The sequence below is a fragment of the Lagopus muta genome, chromosome 3, assembly GCF_023343835.1.
Source record: "Lagopus muta isolate bLagMut1 chromosome 3, bLagMut1 primary, whole genome shotgun sequence".
Classification (NCBI taxonomy): Eukaryota; Metazoa; Chordata; class Aves; order Galliformes; family Phasianidae; genus Lagopus; species Lagopus muta.
Window position 1 is genome coordinate 64,390,100 of NC_064435.1, and position 19,904 is coordinate 64,410,003.

At 43.3% G+C, this 19,904-nt stretch overlaps 1 long non-coding RNA gene across 1 annotated transcript; it reads left to right on the plus strand.

The window, feature by feature from the left end:
* Positions 1–11,279: 11,279 nt before the first annotated feature.
* LOC125690396 (uncharacterized) lies at positions 11,280–19,862 on the plus strand. The gene is made up of 3 exons (XR_007375663.1): positions 11,280–11,384; positions 11,803–11,896; positions 18,617–19,862. It is a non-coding gene; the product is annotated as an uncharacterized LOC125690396 (long non-coding RNA).
* The last annotated feature ends 42 nt before the right edge of the window (positions 19,863–19,904 follow it).

Genomic DNA, 19,904 nt, shown 5'->3' on the forward strand with positions numbered 1-19,904 from the left:
TTTGGATTTCATTCCAAAACACCTTTGATGTGTGTTAAATCACAGAATCACAGAATCACCAAGGTTGGAGAAGACCTAAAAGATCACCCAGTCCAACCGTTCACCTATTCCCAATAGGTCCCACTAAACCATGTCCCTCAACACAACATCCAGTCTTTCCTTGAACACCCCCAGGGTCGGTGATTCCACCACCTCCCTGGGCAGTCCATTCCAGTGCCTGACCACTCTTTCTGAAAAGTAATACTTCCTAATGTCCAGCCTTGATCTTCCCTGCAGTAGCTTGAAACCATTCCCTCTGGTCCTAAGATACATCTTACACATATTGACAGCCTCCTCTGGGGAAAGCTGAGTAGGATTTGGAAGTGGCTTGCAAAGACAAAAGCAGATTCTCCCAGCCAGAGGAAGCACCAGCATCTGAGTGGCCCTGCCTAGTCCGGAACCAGCACACAACTCTCCTCAGTCACTGCCACCCCTTCCTCTTGGATCAGCCTGGGCTTTAAAGGAAAAATAATTTCATAAAAATGTAGGGGAACATCCAATTAATCAAAACGCAGCACGCTGCCAGCACAGTCTCAGCAGAGCCCTGCTATCATACACCGTGGCACTTTCAATTCTGTTGCTTCATTCTCCTGACAGAGATATTAACAAAAAGAGGAAATGGGCTATTACCGTGACAAAGGCTTTGACAGCACAGGGAAAATGGCATGTTAACTCATCAGCAGGGCAGTCCCCAGGCAGACAGAAGTTAGCTAGAAGTAACTACACCTCCCCACCCATACAGCTCACCGGATCCTTCTCCTTCTCCTGTGGATTTGCCTGCTCCGGGACAGGGCACGTCTTTCTATGCAACAGATACCTTACCTGAGTACTTAGGCACACCAACAAATGGCCCCTCTTGCACAGGCTATTAAACACTCATCCTCAGTCAGTTTTGTTTCATCCACTGATGTACATAAGCAAGTGAAGAGTTACACTCCATTTAATGGGTAGGGGATTGCTTTACTGTTAAGGGGGAAGTCACCTTGCACTATACATATAGAAGAGCCATCATCTATTTTTATTGCAAGCAGATGTTAGAGTGTGCTTGGCTTGGGAAAACCCATGAAAATCAGAATTAGTTACATTAATAAAGGTCATTCAGTAAGCTGAGTGTATTTAAGTGTTTCAAGATCCAGTTCATCTTGCTACAAATTTTTTGTTGGTGCTGTAGGAAAGTTCTGTGAGAACAGTTATTTCTCCATTCATTTCTCCCTGCTTGAGACCTGCTAATGGTTTGTATGTCAAAGGCTGCTGTGGCTGCTCTCTGCCACTGCCTTGCCTTGGCTTATGTGCCGTGCTCAGCCTGGGCAGTAGCGAGCCCCAGCATGGTGCTTTAGCTAGTACTGCACTGGGCAGCATTTCCCTGCTTGTGATCAGCCCATCAAACCTCTGCTGTTAAAACTAGCCAAAATGTGGGAAATTACTGCTTTGGATGAAATGTTTGCTGGACATCTTTTAGTTATGACTTCAATTGCTGTTGCTGTTCTCTGTGATCCAATATCCAAAATAATTTTCCTGATTTCATCTCTCACATTCTATCTAGGCCCTGAATTCTTTAAGCTAGTAACTGCCATACAGTCCATGGCCATAACCAGTCTTCTGTGCTCATCAGTGTGAATAACAACACTCAGCACTCCTGTAATAGCTTAGGTTGGAGGGGACCTTAAAGATCATCTAGTTCCAACCCCATGGCATGGGCAGGGCTGCCACCTGCCAGATCAAACTGCCCAGAATCCTATCCAACCTGGCCTTGAACGCCTCAATGGATGGGGTATCCACAGCATCTCTGGGCAGCCTGTTCCAGGGCCTCACCATCCTCTCAGTAAAGATTTCCTTCCTAACATCTACCCTACACCTCCTTTCTTTGAGTTTAAAGCCATTCCCTCTAGTTCTGTCACTATCAGGCCACGTAAAAAAAGCTGTCCTCCTGCTTGTGAGATCCCTTTTCTGGAAACTGAAGTAAATAAAATCAAGTGGAAGGTCCCTTGTTTGGTAACTGAAGTTGGTCAATCCAAGCCCAGGCTGCTGGTCAGGCCCTCTTCCCCCACCTTTTGTTCCTGCTTCCTGCCCTGCGCATAAACTCATAGAATCATTAAGGTTGGAAAAGACCACTAGGAACATCTAGTCAAACTATCAGCTCATCGCCACTGACCACGTCCCTCAGTGCCACACACACACACACACAGCTCTGTCTCTGTTGCACAAATGGTAATCTTTAGACCTGGTTCAGAGAGCTGGTCTGTCTCCAGCAGATCCCTGCTTGTCCCCATCTGCTTGTCTCTGCCCTTGCGTAGCCCCTTGCTAAAGCTAGCGTAAGTATTTCTGTGGCCATCCAGTGAACCAAGATGGGAAACCGATCCAGCTGAAAAATAACCAGGAAAAATGTAATGTGTTTTTCTCTCAGCTAAACCAGTTTCCTGATCTGATGTGCTGAGCTGCTACAAAAATACCGATACTGGCAGAACACAGCAGAGGAGCAAGAATGAGGTCATGAGAGAAAAGGACAAAGTGAACCTGAAGAAATGCAGGTTGAGCCATGTCCTTGGAGCTGTAGGCAGATCTAGGCTGCAGCAGAAAGTAGGACATTGCGACAGCTCTGCCTCATCCCGGGACGAGAGATTGCTCTCCAGCAACAACTCTGAGGAAAGCAGGTCTCTATGGGAGACCCAGTAATAGCTACAGACTTGGAGCAAAGCCTTCGCAGTGGCTGTGATCAGAGAAAGATGTTGTATGCATGCTTGAAAAAGAACGAGGAGCAGCCTTTGGTATAGGTGAGAGCTTTGTTCTGGAAGGGAAATACCACAGTGCTGGACACGGGATCGCCTCTCATTGTGGTTGCCCAAAAGTTGCTCCGTGGTTTCCATCAGCACTTGTGAGGATCTTGTGCTTGTAGCATTTTTACAAAAGGAACAAACTGCAAACTCAGTCCCGCCTTCTTTTGGCAGCTGTCCTGACTGCCAGTGCCGTCATCCCATTATTACCCTGCTCCACCCGGCACAATTTGCAGTGCAGGCCACAACATCTGACCTAACAATCAGAAAGATCCAGCTCTACATTTTATAAAGAAAAACAGAAACAACAGAGCTCAGACTTGACCTTTAGAAATTTCTGCAAACGTCACTCTCAAAAGAAGAGAAAGTTTAACTCAGAAGTAAACAGTGCTAAGGATTTTGCAATTACATGGATAGACAAAGGATAAGGCCTTTGAGACATATTGTAATGTGGATGTCTATCTGCAGGGAGTGGAAGGTCTTACAGGAAACCTGTATGAGACAGAGTATTATCCCAGACCTGTAAAATTCAAGAGATAGTCAGTAGGTGGTGGGTTGTTGTGATGGTTTTTGTTGGTTTGGTTTATTTCATTTCTATCTGGTGTTTTCTCATACCATGAAAATAAAATATGACACAGACAATATTGACTGTAAATTTACCTCCTCCTCTCTAGAGTGTGTGCTTTGACTGACTGCAAAGCACTTGATGTTGACACTCAGTTGGTCACAGTGCAGCTTCAGAGCGAATATCTTATGGAAATGAATGAAGCTGCTTGTGATTCACAAATATTCTTTCAGCATATGATAGGTTCTATTTTCAGACACCACATCAATAACACTTCTTCTCACTTTAAGGATTTTCTGCATAAGCATAAGCGTAGACACTACATAAACCAATCAACAAATCAGAAAGCCCTTACACTCTGAGAAAGAAATGTCAGTGTCAGATAAATAAATATTTAAGGTCAGTTTACTGAGGACTCTTATTTTACTCTTAATGAGAGTCTTCAGTGTGTTTATATTCTCTGCTACCAAGTATAGGCTCTCTGCTTTCCAGCTCACCTTGTGTTTCAGTTCTGACTTATAACATAAAAAATTGTGTGAGTAGTTTTGCCATACTCTACAGCTACTCCAGGTTGTTACTGAGACTGCCTAGCTAGTGATCCTGCTTAGTCTTCAGTGTGTGGGAAAATAGTCAAACTTTCATCTGTATTTTTTCTTTGCATTTCTTATTGCCTGTGTCTTTGCAAAAAATTTACATGTTAGTCAACTAAACTTACCTAAAGTTGTTGAAAGAAATTGCCTTTCCGGCAGCAGTTACATACTGTTTCATCCTGATGACTCAAGGTTATTCACTGATGTCCTCAGAACTGCAAAGTTCTCAGGCAAAAAGGGAAGAGCCGCCTGCTGCCTCCACCCCAGCATCTGACAGATGGTTTTGAGATTCCCATTCTAGGTGTGGAGAGGAAAGTTATACTCCTACCTGCTATTAAACACTGCAAATATGATGTGAATATTGCCCTGTGTCATTGGGGAAGTATTTCTTCCCAGAATAGTTTTCCAGTGAGGAAAGAACCGTACAGAATTGCCAGAGTTAGCATTCACAATAAATGTTACTTTGAGGTATGCCATGAAAAGCTTTGCTGAGCAGCCAGCCTGTTTGTGTATCAGGGAATAAACAATTAATGTTCATTTTGTTTTTATTTGACTTTTTCTAGATATTTTTTTCTAGATATAGCATTTTTTGTTGCATCTACAGGGGATTGTATAGTGAGAATTGATAAAGCTATATTTACACGATTACTGAAATTACTTATTCAGCAGGAAGGCAGCCTAACCAATTCATCATAGTTTAAATTTTAATTCAGTGAAAATGTAACCTCTAGAAAATACTGTTCACATCTATAATTAATAGATCATTATGTGCTGTAGTTTGCAATTTGATATACTTTCCTCAAACTCTACAAAGAAGTGTTTCATGTTATCTCTTTCTTATTTCATAACAGATGAAAATGGCCTGCTTGGTTTCATACAAGGAGATTCATTTGCAAGAGATGCAGAGCCCAGTGCCATTTGCTGCCTAATACAATTTAGACAGAACAGTGCATCCTTGTCTTTTTCTCATGACAGTGATTCTCCCTCCAAGACAAGGTTCTGGCAGTCTGCTTTCATACAAAGTATGAAAATGAATTATGCTGCTATGACAGCTTAGTCTTACAGTGCTCACAATCCTTTTTCTTCTAATTTTTGTAGTGCTGCTATGGGTAGAAACAGATTCTGTTTTTTCTTCTTCCAGTACAAATAGAAATCCATGTCAGTAAAATCTTAGCTGTGCTTGTGCAAGATCAGGGTCGGTCTCAGGATTTTAACCACTTCTCTGTTAAAAATGGGGGAGTGAAAAGAAGGGAAAAATGTAAGGTTCTCTAGTGCTGACTTAATGTAAATCAAATGTTAACAGATAAAATTAGACCACCCCTGCTTACACATTTGTCTGTGGAAGGAAACTTGTGTTTAAAGTTCCACTCTCATATGGGAAGATTACAGCCAAGGCCACATGCATTCCCTAATTGTCCTCCCTGAAGAGTAAGCCATGTCATTCTTCCAGATCCCCTTTGTAACAGCTATCCATGTATGTTCTCACCCAGGCTGATTCTGGGGTTAAGGTGCCTTATGATAAGAAAATTATTGCCATTTGGTGTGGCCTCTGTTCAAAATAAAAAAGCAACTTCGTCCACTACCAGTGCCTTCTGAAGGAAGGTAGGCTAAGGGGACAACCTATCAGAATAGCTGCTGAGAGCAAGCTGGTTTGAAGAAGTGTGCTGGCCACTCTAGAGGAATTAGCTGCTCTGGTGGGAGAATATCATGGGAAGTTTCAGATAATTGGGGAGTGTTTTACAGAGCATGAGGCACTCATCCATTGGTTCCCTGCTTCATGTGCTGATTCTTGGTATGGGGTCTTGAATGCTGATCGCCTAGAGCCAGCCCTGTGTGATGTGGTTTTATGATCAAGATGATCAAGATGATCTCCACTAATTGCTGCCAGTCAGAGGTTTTCTGTGGGTTTACCTTTGAAGAGTTATGATCAGCAAAATCTGCAAGTGTGGCCAATGTAACTTAATTTGCAGTGATAGGCAGGGAGACATGGAGAGCTTCCAGTCGTACAATAGCAAGCATTTTAGTTACATGTGGCTTCCTGAAGTTCCCCAAAACACACTGAAAAGGGTCCAGCCAGTTTTTTTTCTTTTTATTTAAGGCAAGAAATATTCCCTTTCCAGCTGTGAAAGCAGCAGCACAGGTCAGAACAGAAGGTGTTTGTGGTAAAAAGACAGAGGCTCAGCCAGAATATATTCATCGTTTTTCCTCCCTGTATTCTCCAGGGAGCCAGCATCAGATCATGAAAGAGGCTTGGGACTTTTGCTCTGATCTGTGCCCTGGATGCAGCAGGCACTTCTGTCAGTCTGCCTTGCTCTTTGTCACTTGCTGAGGCCTGAATTTACAGAAGGACTTTTCTTGCTCAGCGTGCCTGAGACAGCTGCTATGGACCTGGACCTCTTCAGGCCTGATTTCAGCTCTCTTGAGGCATTTCAGCAGCTTTCAGACAGCAGATTCAGGGAGCCATCTTTTCTGTGAAGGAACACCGCCTTTTCCTCTTGCTCTCAGACATTCCCATGGATAAACCAAGCAGGTTTTGACTATTTTGATCAAGTAATGTGGATTTCATGTGTAGTCCAGTTGCTTGAGCTCATAGCAGTTTTATCATGTCGGGGTCTCATTCGCTTTAATGACAAACTTTCATTGATTTTGATACCATCAAGGCCTGGTCCATAAAGAGAAAAAAAACTACTATGCAGTTTTCAAAACAAATTGGAGTACAGAAATGTGCTGTTATCAAGCTCAATTGATTGTGTGGCCTGTAGAACAATATATAGTTTACACTTCATGTGTAAGTGTAACTCAAGTTATCAGTGCATGTTGTGCTTCAAGCATTTTTAGAATTTTCCAATTCGGGGAAGAGCCAGGGCCAGGGCAGAGATGGATGCAGGTGGGATTCCTGAGGGCCAGTGCTGGAGCCTCAGTGGCACCATGCCAAGATGGTATGTGTGTCCCAGCTGGATAAAGCCAAAATGCGGTACAAGGAGAGGATGTGGGTGGGTGCAGGAGCTGCTGTTTATTGTGAATGAGGATAGTTGTGAATGGAGTAGGGTGACAGAGACTGCTAAGAGCAAGAGGCTGAGGTAGCGGTGTGCCTTCACCTTGTGTAAACAAACAACATTGTCTGGTACACTTCAGTTTTCCTATCCAATATACACTGGATATTAGGAACAGTTATTTCTCAGAAAGAATGGTAATGCGTTGGAACACACTGTCAGGGAGGTGGTGGAGTCACCATGCCTGGAAGTGTTGAATGACCATGTGGATGTGGCACTGAGGGACATGGTTAGTGGGCATGGTGGGGATGGGTTGGTAATTGGACTAGGTGATCCTCGTGGTCTTTTCCAATCTTAATATATATATATACATATAAAAAACATAATATATATATATAATATATATATAATATATATAACAACATATAATAGCCTTGCCATCTAAAATAGAGCATTGGCTTTACATCCTGTATTGACTTTCTGTTGCAAGCCCCATGTTTGCTTGCTCAAGAGTTTTTGGTCAGCAATGATCTGTCTCCTCAGCTCCTCAGGGCTGACCACCTGTTTTCTTTGATGGATGGCTCTTCTATGGCATTGCTCTTTAGACTTCTTGCATTGCAGAGTAGGAACCTGTGTCATGAAAGCTGAGGCAGATCCCTGACAAAGTAATGTTGGCTATGAGACTTGTCTGTAGCTGTGTAAGATTTGGAAGAGAAACTCTGTTTTCATTAACTCAGTGGTAAAACTGCTGCCAGCCTACAGTCTTCCTGTGGTACAGATCCCTGTGAGACTTTCCCTGGGGGAAAGCCTTACTCCATCTCCTTATGGATGGCAGCTGTTGTCCTTGAGGCAAGCGGAATATTCCCTCTGATTTTATATCATGTACATATTCTGCCCAATTTCTCTTCCCTACTGCACACTCTCCTGCCCACACAGCCCTATTCCCAAAGCATGTCCTGCCGAGCACCAGTGCAACTGAGCCTCTTCATCTGCCTGTTTTTTTCCTCAGAGGTAAAACCCCTGCTTCTGCTTCTCTCTGAGATGGAAATACCTGAGCATTTGCTGTAAGCTGTGCTCACAAAGTAAGAAGGCACATGTAATCTTTATGTTCTCAGCCTTGATTCTTTCACAGTACGCTGTTTTGTGCCATTGTCTGTATCTCTGCAGGGAGTGCAGTGTTGTATCTGCACTTACTTTGCAAAGATACCAATGACTGTGGGAGCAAAACAAACCATGTCTTCCCTTGGGATGGAACACCATTTTGTTCTGAGGGGCAAGTCATAGCAGATGAACTAGGTATGCATTTGCCTTCTTGGGCACGCTTTTCATTTCTTCCTTCCAGTTTTGATACAGAAGGAAAGGTAGGAGTCACTGATACCAATTGGATGTTGTCAATAGAACAAATATTTTCTATTTTGAGGTTTCATAAAAGAAGGAATGGGAATCACATTCACATCCTCCAGCTCACATCTCAGTCTCTTGAGAAGCTGTGGCTTTCTTCCAGGTGATGGTCAAATTTAACATTAACAATAGCAATTTCTTATCGATAACTTACAAGGCGAGTGATTCAGCATAATAAAAAGGGCTTGGGGCTTATTGGGATTCTTGTTTCACTGTCTTTGTTGGGTTATAAAGCAGTTGGGCAAACATTGTTTCATGGTTCTGATTCTATATTAGATTCTATGGTTCTGTATTTCACAGCTACGATAAAAGCAGATACAGCAGTGATGGGACCCGTATGAGTACCTAGATAGATGATAAAATTATTGCTTCAGAGTCCTTTTGGGTGTGCTTTGTGAGAGAAGGCACTTAATCTGAAGAATAAAGGATTGTTAACTTTTACTATATAGCATATGCAATACTGGAGTTTATTAGCCTATTGTTCAATGCAGTAACTGATGTGCTGTTGAAGTATTTTTTTCTAAATCCACGAGATGAATAAAGTTCCCAAACTTCCTACCTCAGTTATCTTATTTGCAGTGTATGAATATCGGTAATACCAAGTGAAAGTGCACTAAATTAGACACCAGTATCCAAATGCAACACACAGGTGGAACATCATTCACATCTGCACTTGAAAAACATTTGTGTTTTGGTGGTGGTGGTGGTTTTTCCCCATAACAATAGAAACTAGATTTCTAGTTTAGGTGCAGTGATGCAGCTGCATCTTTGCACACTGCTTGCAACGCTGTGCAATTGCTGCCGTGGAGATCTGTAGCAAATGCTTAATAAACTGCTGTTGAGCTGATGTCCAGAGTTGTCACCAAGAAAAGACACTGCATGAAGGATTACTACAAGCCCTTGCTGTGTTCCCCCAGGCTCTGGGGCAGGCTGTGTATTGCCAGGTGTGGTCACAGCTGTGGAGAGCAGTGCAAAGAGCAAGCAGCAAGAGAGGAAATGAAAGCAGAGAAGGTGCTGCCACTAAGGCCATGCAGCAGGGTAGTCTCATGGAGCACTGCTTTCATTACTAGTTACAGTTAGTGGTAATTAGTGGAAACCATTACCAAGATTTCCTTTTCTCTCTTTTTTTTTTTTTTTTTTTGTCATCCAATAGGTTTTGTACTTTTGTAGTTATATTCAGCTTCTTCTTAAGCTGAGCATGAAATGACAGTTGTAGCCCATAGGTGCTTTCAGCACTCTGACAGGGAGAGTGCCCTTCTTTACCTTTCCCCGGTTTGAGGGGAAAGCAGTCATCCTTTATACAATACCTGCATCAGTGGCCGCTTCTAAAGACTTCCTTGCTTGATGTCTGAATCTAGTTTTAAAATGTGTTGACATGAGAGCTTTTTCTGCATAAAAGCTGCTTATCCCTCCATTGCAGGAGCTTCAAACCATTTGCTGACAGCATCCAGACAGCTCCAGCTGAAATAGCTGGAGATGGTTATAGCTTCTCCTGGCTAGTGGGGGAGCAAAATCCCACTGTGATGAAGCTGGTTACATTGAATTCCCTTTTTGCAGTTGATCTCTACACATCTTTAGTCACAGTCGCCTCTTACCACGTTTCTCCCGCTTTGCAGTAAACATCCATTGCCAACGTGCGGAACCATCTGCAGGAGCTGTCTGTCCCTCTGTGCTCTCTTGATGTTGCCAACAGGCAGTCAGTGCTCTGCAGCAGTGCTTACATGGGGCTGGTGGTTGTCGCCAGTGCTTCATGCAAGTCTGCAAAGCTGACGTGGCTGCTTTCCCTGTTTCAGTGCCTGACAGAAATCTTTCCCTATTCCATGACTCCAGAGTACTGGAAGGGTGCAGTGCAATTACATTTTGTTCAGGCAACACGTGACAAGGAGTGAGATGCATTTTAATGATTTTCACCTGGGTTTGTGCAGCTCAGAGAGGCGGTGTATCAATTTTCCTGTTCATTTTTCCATCTTGGAATGAATGAATGTTTACTGCCCAGCAGCTATAGGCTCATAACCTCAGGGTTGCTGGTATTTGTCTTTTCTCTCTCTCACAGGTATTCTCTTCTCTTTCTCTTGAAGGTATTTGGCTCTTCTCTCAGTTTTATCTTATCTTATGTGTACCTAAACAATCTACCTTTACGTGGGATTCAGAGGCATGAAGTTAAGATGTGTTGGCACCACCTCCCCTGTTTGTTGTGATCTGAAAGGAGAAAGCCACTAATGGATGACAGCCCTTGTGACTGCAAGGGGAAATTAAATACCTTTGGCAATATGAACCCTGGTGAATAACAGTGTCCATGTAAATGCTCTGGTAAATGCAGCACCAGGCTCTGTGGCATCTCTGCTTATTAATGCCCAGCTTCTGCTGAAATAATCAGAGGCTACCAAGATCAGAGGAGCTTTTGGAGATAGCTTTTGGATACAAAGTTCCACATGCTAGAAAATAACAGGGTTTAAAGTGATATAACAAGACTTCAAGTGTCTGCTGTTCGTAAATTTGTCATCCTTCTCTGTCTTCCCATCTCTTGTAGTGGCTCAACCCCATGTGCACAAACAGGCAGTGGCTATCAAACAAGCACTGCAGATTCGTGGCAAGCTTTTTAACAAAGCCACATCTTAATACTGTACATCTAAGGAAATGGAAACTCCTTTCTTGTAACTGGGTCACTCTCCAAATATTGTCCGTACAGGTCCATGTTTCAGGAACTCCCAGGGCTCTTTTCATTACCCCTTGCCTAGATGGGCAGCATCACAAAATTTATGGTGTTAGCCCAGGTGTTAGCCCATACAACAACTATACTTTCAGGCTGCCTGTCAAGCTCCACCAGCCTTGCTGTGTCTATTTCTTTAAAGCCAGAGGAAATGAGCACCTGCAGCCTCTCGGGGCACCTTTATAAGGGCCCTGTGGGTGGGGCGTTGTTTTCTTCTTACTCACTTGCTTACTCACATGCTTCTTTCTCTCTCAGTCCTTCTCTGTGTAGAAGTGTGCTGGGAGATCTTTGGAAGCCCTTTAGCCCTGTTAAAAGGTAAAGATGAAAGTTCCAAATCTTGTCCTGATTTGATTTATCTTTCTCCACCCTACACGCACTGTGGTGTCGTTGGTGTGAAGGTGGGACCATGAGGAAGGGCTCTTTCCTTTTCTCTCTTTCTTACTGGCAGCCCTGTGTGCAGGCAATACTGTGTGCAGCTGTGCCAGTGCTGCCACAGGGGAAATATCTGTGCTCGCAGAAGATGGTGCAGCAGTGGTTTTCCCTGCCAAGTCCCAGAGCTTGCCAGTCATTGTTGGAAGCTAGGTCTTGATTTGCTTTTTTCCTCTTTCTGCCAACTCAACATACTGGTGTACTTTGTGATATTTTGGTAGTTCACAAACATTAAGTGCATGTTGTGAGAAACATCCTACAGTGAAATGATACAGATGATTGCGTAATGTGTCTTCATTTATAGCACCTTTTAAATATTTGAAGAGGAAGAAGTACAAACTAAGAAGTAACAGCAGCAGCTCTTCAAGTTGGTGGCTGTTAGAGCAGAAGACGCAAAGGTAGGAAAATGTCTTTCTGTTTATGAATTGTTCGTTCACTCAGACTGGCTGTAGAATTGCTGTTGGCTGAGGTTGTGCTACTGTCCAAATACTGTCATGTATCCCCTTCCATATGTCCTTGGGAATGAGGGTTAACAGAAAGCTCTGGATCACAGAGATGAGAGTTACAGGAAGGCAGAATTCAGAAGAGTTGTCCTTCACATGGCTTGGCTCCAAGCAATTCAGGGAGGTTGTACAAAGTGCCACTGCCTCCTTGAGACCAGCACGCTTTCACCACCTCCTCACATACAAATATGTGAAAGAGAGTGAACCCTGAGTTTCTGTGCTGAAACAGCTACCTGCTTAGTGCTTGAAACTGTGGTTTCATTTCCATCATGTTTTATGGCAGTATCGTAACCTTTAACAGTCCATGAATCGAAGTTGTCAGCTTTTCCACTTTTGCCATGAGCCTTGTGATTCTTGCTGTGTGTTTTAGCTTCTTGTGGTTAGCTGAAGCTTACTTGCAAATTTTTCCAGTTTAGAAATGGCCATCGTTTCCTGTTCTTTTTAACAACAGAGGAACACATGTCAAGGCAGGCAGCCTTGCCATGCAGCTCCTCACTTGTGCAAACCAACAGTAGCGTTGGTAACTGTGATTGCTGGCTCTCTGTGTTTTGAAGTGGGCTGCAGTGAGACTCTCTGCTTTATGTCTATTTCCTGGTGGCTCTGGGGATGTGGGGGATTGAGAGGACAGAGGGGTAAAGTGGCGTAGAAAGGACAAAAACAAAACCAAGTGAACTCAAACAACCAAACAGAGCCCACAACCTTTTCTCTAGCTGTTTGAATAAAAAGCCTTATACACTTACGTGGGAATGTTCCTATTATTGTTATTAGTTCAGCTTTTAGCTGACCATGGGAATATTTTCAAGGAAACCAATACTCTGGGAAGCCTTTTGTTTTCCAGAAAGGCTGTTACTGAAAAGCAATTAACATAAAAACATTAAAATTGACCAACTTTATGGACAGAAGAATGGAGGAAGGAATGTGTGTGTGCGTGTGTGTGAAGTGAGAATATGGTAGGCCAGGGTAATGCGAGAGGCAGAAAGGAGATGTGATGAGGACTTGTGTCAGCATGCAGATGGGTGCAGAGAGATTGCAGAGAATGGCTGGGGCAGGGAGTGGATCTATTCAGGGGGTATAGGAGCAGGGAGGATGGCTGGGGCCTACTCTGACCTGTAGAGATAAGACAAGGAGACAGATTGGAGAGGAGAACAGTGGGGCAGTAAGGAGTCCCAGGAGTGGAGGGTGGAGATACCCAAGCATCTCTGTTCTTCAGGTCAGGTATGAGTTTTGTTTTGTATATTTGGCCAATTCTGAATTCCTGTTGCCATCAGCTGTGGAAACATGCAGCTTTTACTGTAGTTTTAAGATCAAGCTTGTGTTCTGTCATCTCCTGAGTCATCTTGCTTCTCACCACAAGTGCTGGGTGAAGGCACTGGCAGGTGTGGTGTTGGTGCTTTCATGTTACAAAAGACATGTGCAATGTTTACTCCATCATTTCTTCAGTGGGTTTTGTACCAGCTTATTTCAGCCTCAATTGAGGATTCACAGGTGCAGAACATCTCTTTAGCTCTTCAACCTTTCTATAGTTCCTTCCTCCTGCAATTTTATTTATTACCCTGTTCATGTCCACACAAATCACTTATGGCCAATCAAGAATGTGGAATAGAGCTCAGCTGTACTCAGATGTACTCAGGGAAGGTCTGGGTGTCTTAGGAGGGAGCCAGAGGTATATTGCAGGCAGGAGACCTGAAAAGAAGAAACAGTAAATCCTGTGCTGTGACACCAGCCTTCCTGTAGGAGAGATGAAATCAAGTTATTGGGGAGGAAGGGATGTAGAATTTGGTCAGAAAAATCACCAACCAGCCAGAATTTGAGTTCAGCATTGCTCAGTGGTATCTACATCCCAGAAACATGTTTGAAATAGAAATACACAAAGACAATTCAATAGAAGTGAAATGGGAAATCCTCTTTCAAGCTTGGTCCAAGAAGGTCTTTCACTCTCTTTTTTTGATAAATGGGATAAGAATATCCCATTTATCCAGATAAATGGGGAAAGAAACATTACATGAAAAGACAAAAGAAGTGGGAGTAACAGGACAAGTAGATTTGGAACTGGTTGAAAATGAACAAAAATTTGTCAACCTGTATGCAGTGCTCTCAGGGACTCTTCACTTTTCCTGTGCCAGTTCTCCTACTCCTGCTGTAGAGGGAGACTTTCCTGATTTTCAGACTAATGTTTGCGTTGGAGCTCTTCTGCAAGCCTTCCCATCTATTCAAGTGCAGCCTATGCTTCAATGGATCCATGGTACCCTGTACCATGGGGTGCCCCCAGTTTTATCCTTCTGTCTTGTTTCAAGATCAAATTTTGATTGAAACAAGATGTGGCAGACAGGATGAGTTTCTGTGAATAGGTTATAAAATATCATCTTAACAGGAATGCGTATGACCCAGTTCAAGTACCAATATGAAGAATAAGTGTTAAACACATTCCCTCATTAGATACAGTGATGTCTCCATGTAACTTGTTTTATTCTTTGGCTGATATTTATTTTGGCATACTTCAGCAAATTAAAACATATTTTCTGTTTTGGTGCCAAGTAAACGTATTTTACTGATAGTTTCTGCTGATGTTACACTTTGAGTTATCACTGAATTTGTTGCACATATAATATACAATCATAGAATTGCTCAGATTGGAAAAGACCTTAAAGATCATCATGTCCAACTGCAACCTAACCATACTACCCTAACCCTCCACTAAATCATGTCCCTGAACTTTACAGTCTTACATATGGAATTTTTCTATTTGCTTTTTTTTTTTTTTTAACAATTTTTAAAAACTGTTTCATTTATATCATCTATTGCCTGGTATGCAGAATAGTTTGTTTGCTTGTTTAACTGAATGCTCATTTGAAATGTCATTTTTCAAGATAGAGTATTTCATGGTGATATATTATTTATCTGAGAAACCATGTTGACTATTGTAGAGGTTGTGATAGGGGATTTGAGAGCCATGTAGGATGTTCAGCTTCTGCTTGCGTTTGTGTAACATAGTATTTAAGCTGTCTCAGCCTCCAGAGATTACCTGTATCAGTACCAGAGGAGTCAGTATCCAGTTTTTGTTATTCAGTCTCTTTTATACATACACAATGCTCTCAAACAGCTGGTTACATAAGTACAGGTTTGGCAAGGCTCTAATTTTCATTACTTGACCCTCAGCACTTCATATTTCCTCATGGTTGTTTTTTTTTTTGGCCATGCTTTCTTAGAGGTTGTGTGTATCATTCCTACTGATCTGCAGCAGCATACATATTTTCAGGAAGTGTAAATACGCTTTCACTATTGAAAATCTAAAATTAGTGTTGGCTGAGAGAGACCAATATACATTTTCTAAGCATGCTCATGTGAGTTTAAATAAACAAAATGTAGACTTTTAAACCTTATCCGAATTCCATGAGCTTGACACATTCTTGCTATAAAAAGTAAGCAGTCAGAGCCAACTACCATTGAAAGACCAGCAGCAACAGTACTGCATTTCTATATTGTATTAGAATAAACTACTCCTTATCAACAAGGTCAAGTGCAAGGTTCTGCACCTGGGTTGGGGCAATCCCAAGCACAGATACAGGTTGGGTGGAGAATGGCTTGAGAGCAGTCCCGAGAAAGATATCAGGGTGTCTGTTGATGGAAAAGCTCAGCATGAGCTGGCAATGTGTGCTTGCAGCCCAGAAGGCCAACTGTATCCTTGGATGCATCTAGAGAAGTATGACCTTCAGATTGAGGATTCTGCCCCTCTACTCTGCTCTTGTGAGACCCCACTTGGAGTACTGTGTCCAGTTCTTGAGCCCCCAACACAAGAAGGACATGGAGTGGGTCCAGAGGAGGGCCACAGAGATGGTCAAAGAACTGGAGCACCTCTTGTTTGAGGACAGGCTGAGAGAGTTGGAGCTCTTCAGCCTACAGAAGGGAAGGCTCCAGGAGGACCTCATAGTGGCCTTACACTATTTGAAGGGGGACTGCGGGAAAACTGGAGAGGGACTATTCATAAGGGCATTTAGTGACAGGACAAAGGGAAGTGGCTTTAAACTGGAAGAGGATGGATTTAGACTGGATATAAGGAAAAAATTCTTTATTGTCAGGGTAGTGAGACACTGGAACAGGTTGCCCAGGGAGACTGTGGATGCCCCCTCCCCTGGCATTCAAGGCCAGGCTGGATGGGGCTTTGAGCAACCTGGTCTGGAGGGAGATGTCCCTGCCTATAGAAGTGGAGCTAGAACTGGATGATCTTAAAGGTCCTTTCCAACTCAAACCATTCTATGGTTCTTATCTGTTTTGTGAAGTTACTGAGATATTTACAGTGTACTGCAGTGCTGTGTTTATGTCCAGGCTACAGAACTTCTCAAATATTTTGGAACCTGTATTGTATCTGTATGAAAGCTAAAGTATTTGATACATCAAGACTAAGAAACAATACATTCACCACTCATAAATGCAGAAAGCAGACCTTAACTTGAAAAGTTTATTGGTGGACTTGGACATAACCTAACGGAAGCTGAGTTAAAATATCCTCCACTGACTCTAGCATGAGAAGTCACAGAGCTTGGATTATCAAATAAAATACAGAGGTGTCTCAAACCAGAGATAGAAGAGTTTTGCAAAGGTTTTTGGGATGGTCACATCTGGCAATGTTGACACTTCTTTGTGTGTGACTACTTACTGTGGTGTTGCTATTGCAGTTATCCCTGCTAATCACATGTGTGCATCTTAAAATGCTTTTTAAAACATGTCAGCCTTAGTATTACATTATAGGAAAACAAGGTAAGTGGTTGTGGTTCTGAAGATGCAAAGGAGCAATCCTTTGGCTAAAGCACACATAGCTTTTGTCTCATCATGGTTCTTCCCAATGACTGTGTGGGTGACAAAGGTGGACTGTTAGCTCAGTGAGGTGTGACATTGCAGGAGCCAAGGAGACTCACAGCCTTCAGGACAGTCCTGTACCCGCTGCACACCTGGGGTGCTCCATTCAGCTGGCTGCAGCATGATGTAAAGCAGAGATGGCCTATTCATAAAACTAGTAAATATGTGAAATAATGATATATGCCATACAAAAGTAAGCATCTCTGGGAACCTTCAAGTTGGCATGTAGATTTGAAAGCAGTAAATTAAGCCAAAGACCAGTCAACACCTTCTGCAATAAAAACTCAAAGCATGTGTGTGCAAGGCAAGACTCTGTAGATGTGCTGAGTGAAGCACCATTTAGACAGGTTTATCTGCAAGTGGAGAAAGAAAATGGTGTATTAAAGGCCGAACTGCACGTGTACAGCCTTATATAAAGTACTTTCTTTTGCAGGAGTTTGATAGCTGAATTTTCTAGATTTGTCTACCTCATCATATCCCTTTTCAATGCCTTTTTGACATCTTTTTCCAGATAGTCTTGGCCTTTGTAGGAATCTGGTTAGGGAATAGAAACCATTATTTAACATTATTGGGTGACCAATTACACAGCGCATTTGAATCCTGAAGAAAAAATACTTTGAGGTGTTGGTATAATGTTCAGAAACCCATAGGCAAAAATTGTTTTTATTGCACCTCTTCACTGCATGGTTAAAGAAAAGCCTGTAACAAACATCCCCACTTGTGGTCAGGAGAAGCATGAAGTACAATAAATTAGTTTTACCAAATGCTTCAGTTACTGTACTGTTACTGGCAGTAAGCTTGTTTTAACTCCAGAATAGAGTTGTGAATAAAATCTTTAGCAGAGATTCAAAGCAGTTGTGCAATACTGGGCTTTTAATTCCTCATGCTGTGGTCTTGCTGACAATCACAGACTTGCTATGCCTACCAAGAATTGTACTCTATTGAGGCAGCAGAAAATTTCAGCAGTTCCTAAATGCATAAGCCAGCATAGCTGAGCTATTTGGAATGAGAGCACCGTGACACAACTGCAGTTCCAGCAGGGTTTGGCTCGCAGATCGTGTGGGAAGCATTTCCCCTGCCTGACCAGTGATGAAAAGGAAAGAGGGGCTGAGGGTGGCAGGAGTTACAAGTCCTGACTCACTGCTCATGGTGGCCAAAGGAGGCCTCAAGTCCATAGACAGCAGCAGCAAGAGGGAATAGCTGCTGAAGCAGAGTTGTGTGAGCTTGCCTTCCTGTTTCTCATTAAGAAGAGTTGCACTTCTGAAATGCACCTTCTCATGCAGCATTCACTGTCATCATCTTGAGAATCTCCATCTGTATCCTAACCAAATGGCCCTCTCATGGTGCAGTCTGTTAGGAGCAGTTTCAACACGCTGGTCAAGGCAGCCTGTGGGTTGTTAGGCCTGGTGGAGATAGTCTTCCATCTGATTTTATTCCAGATTAAATCATCAACTGCGGTGAAACATGTGCAGACCCACAGGAAAACGAGGGAGATTCTGATGTCAAGAGTTTGAATCTTTGTTTTTCCTTGTAACTTATACAAATTCATTTGATACGCTGACATTTTCTCCCAGAGGAGCAAAGTACCATAAGGCAAAAGATGACAGTGAACACATTAAAAAGATGGGGGTAAGAAACAAAAACAGACAAACAAACAAAAACAACTCCTAAACCAAACAGCTGAAGAGTTTAAAATCAAAACTGTATGAACCCCAAGGTGACTGTTGTTTCAGTAAGTTAATCTTTTGGCTTTGGAGGCAGTTTGCATGGCAGAGGAGAGCACCCTCCTGCAGCGGGGTCAGCTGGATGTGGGACCTTGGCTGAGAGCGTGGAGGAAATAGTGTGTCAGCCACCACGTGCCTTCCCAGTTGGGGTCATAATTTTCCCCGAGTGTGCTGCAGAAGTGAGATCTCACCTCTTCCTGTTGTCAGAGCCTGTGCTGGTTTATCAAGAAACTCCAGTGAGCTGCACAGGTACATAGGCCATGAACTCAAATAAGCTTACTCCCGAGTTGCATGAGGGAGCTGCAGTTCTCACCTGCTGCTTGGTGCCCGGGGCCACTGCTGAGGAGGACGGGAGGACTGCTGGCAGCGGGCCCAACACTGTGCCAAATGGACAGAGCCACCTGTGTCTGTGTCACCGTGCCTGTGTCCAAGCCAAACAGCCACTTCCTGGAGTCCCCGCTTACACAGGAATGTCACTATGCGTCATTGCTTGGAGTGGAAATGGGATAATGGTGCTGAGAGAGAGCGTAGGCCGCGGCCAGCCCAGCTGTAGGCATTTCTGCTGTGAACTCATGACAGCACACGGCTCTTTCCTGCAGTTGACAGCAGGAGGGAAGAGAGAACCTTTCCCAGGAAATCAGCCTGTCCGAGCCAAGCACTGCGTGTCCTGGGAAGCCTGGACAGACACATTGCACTGCTGGTGTGGCCCCAGAGCTCCCCAGCTGCACAATTCAGAAAGTTTTCTTAGCTTTCCCCCTGCCGTCAAACAACTCCTGATTTCCCAAACTTCTCATTCCTTTCCCAAGCACCAGCTAAAATTTGCTCCGCTGAAGCTTGGCCACTAAGAAAATAGAGATGAAGATACGATAGTCAATATAAAATGGCCAATTTTTACAGAAGTGTGCTGCAGATTGGGCAGCGGTCGTATTTGTTCCTCCTTTTACATTTTTCCCTTTGGCTGCACATGCATTTCCTGTGTTGTGCAGTTCACATTCCTGCAGTTTTGGGCAGCCTAAATCACTCAGCACGGGGCTGAGGCTGCACTCAGTGGTGAGGATGCTCTCCTGGCTTCTGCCTAACCCAGCATGTAGGTAGGGAGAAGTAATGGTGAGGCTCATCGGAGAAGCTGATGAGTCTTTTCATTGAAGATCACCTCTGCTGCAAGTGTTAATGAGCTATGCTGACTCTGGGGGGAGGGAAAAGATTTTGAGATAATTCTGCTGTCGCCCTGTTCACTTGCATGTATGAATGGAGATGCCTCTGCCTTCTCCCTTCTTCTAAACCCTGGTAACTGGCTGATTTCTTTTTTAACTTGAGTGTTCAGA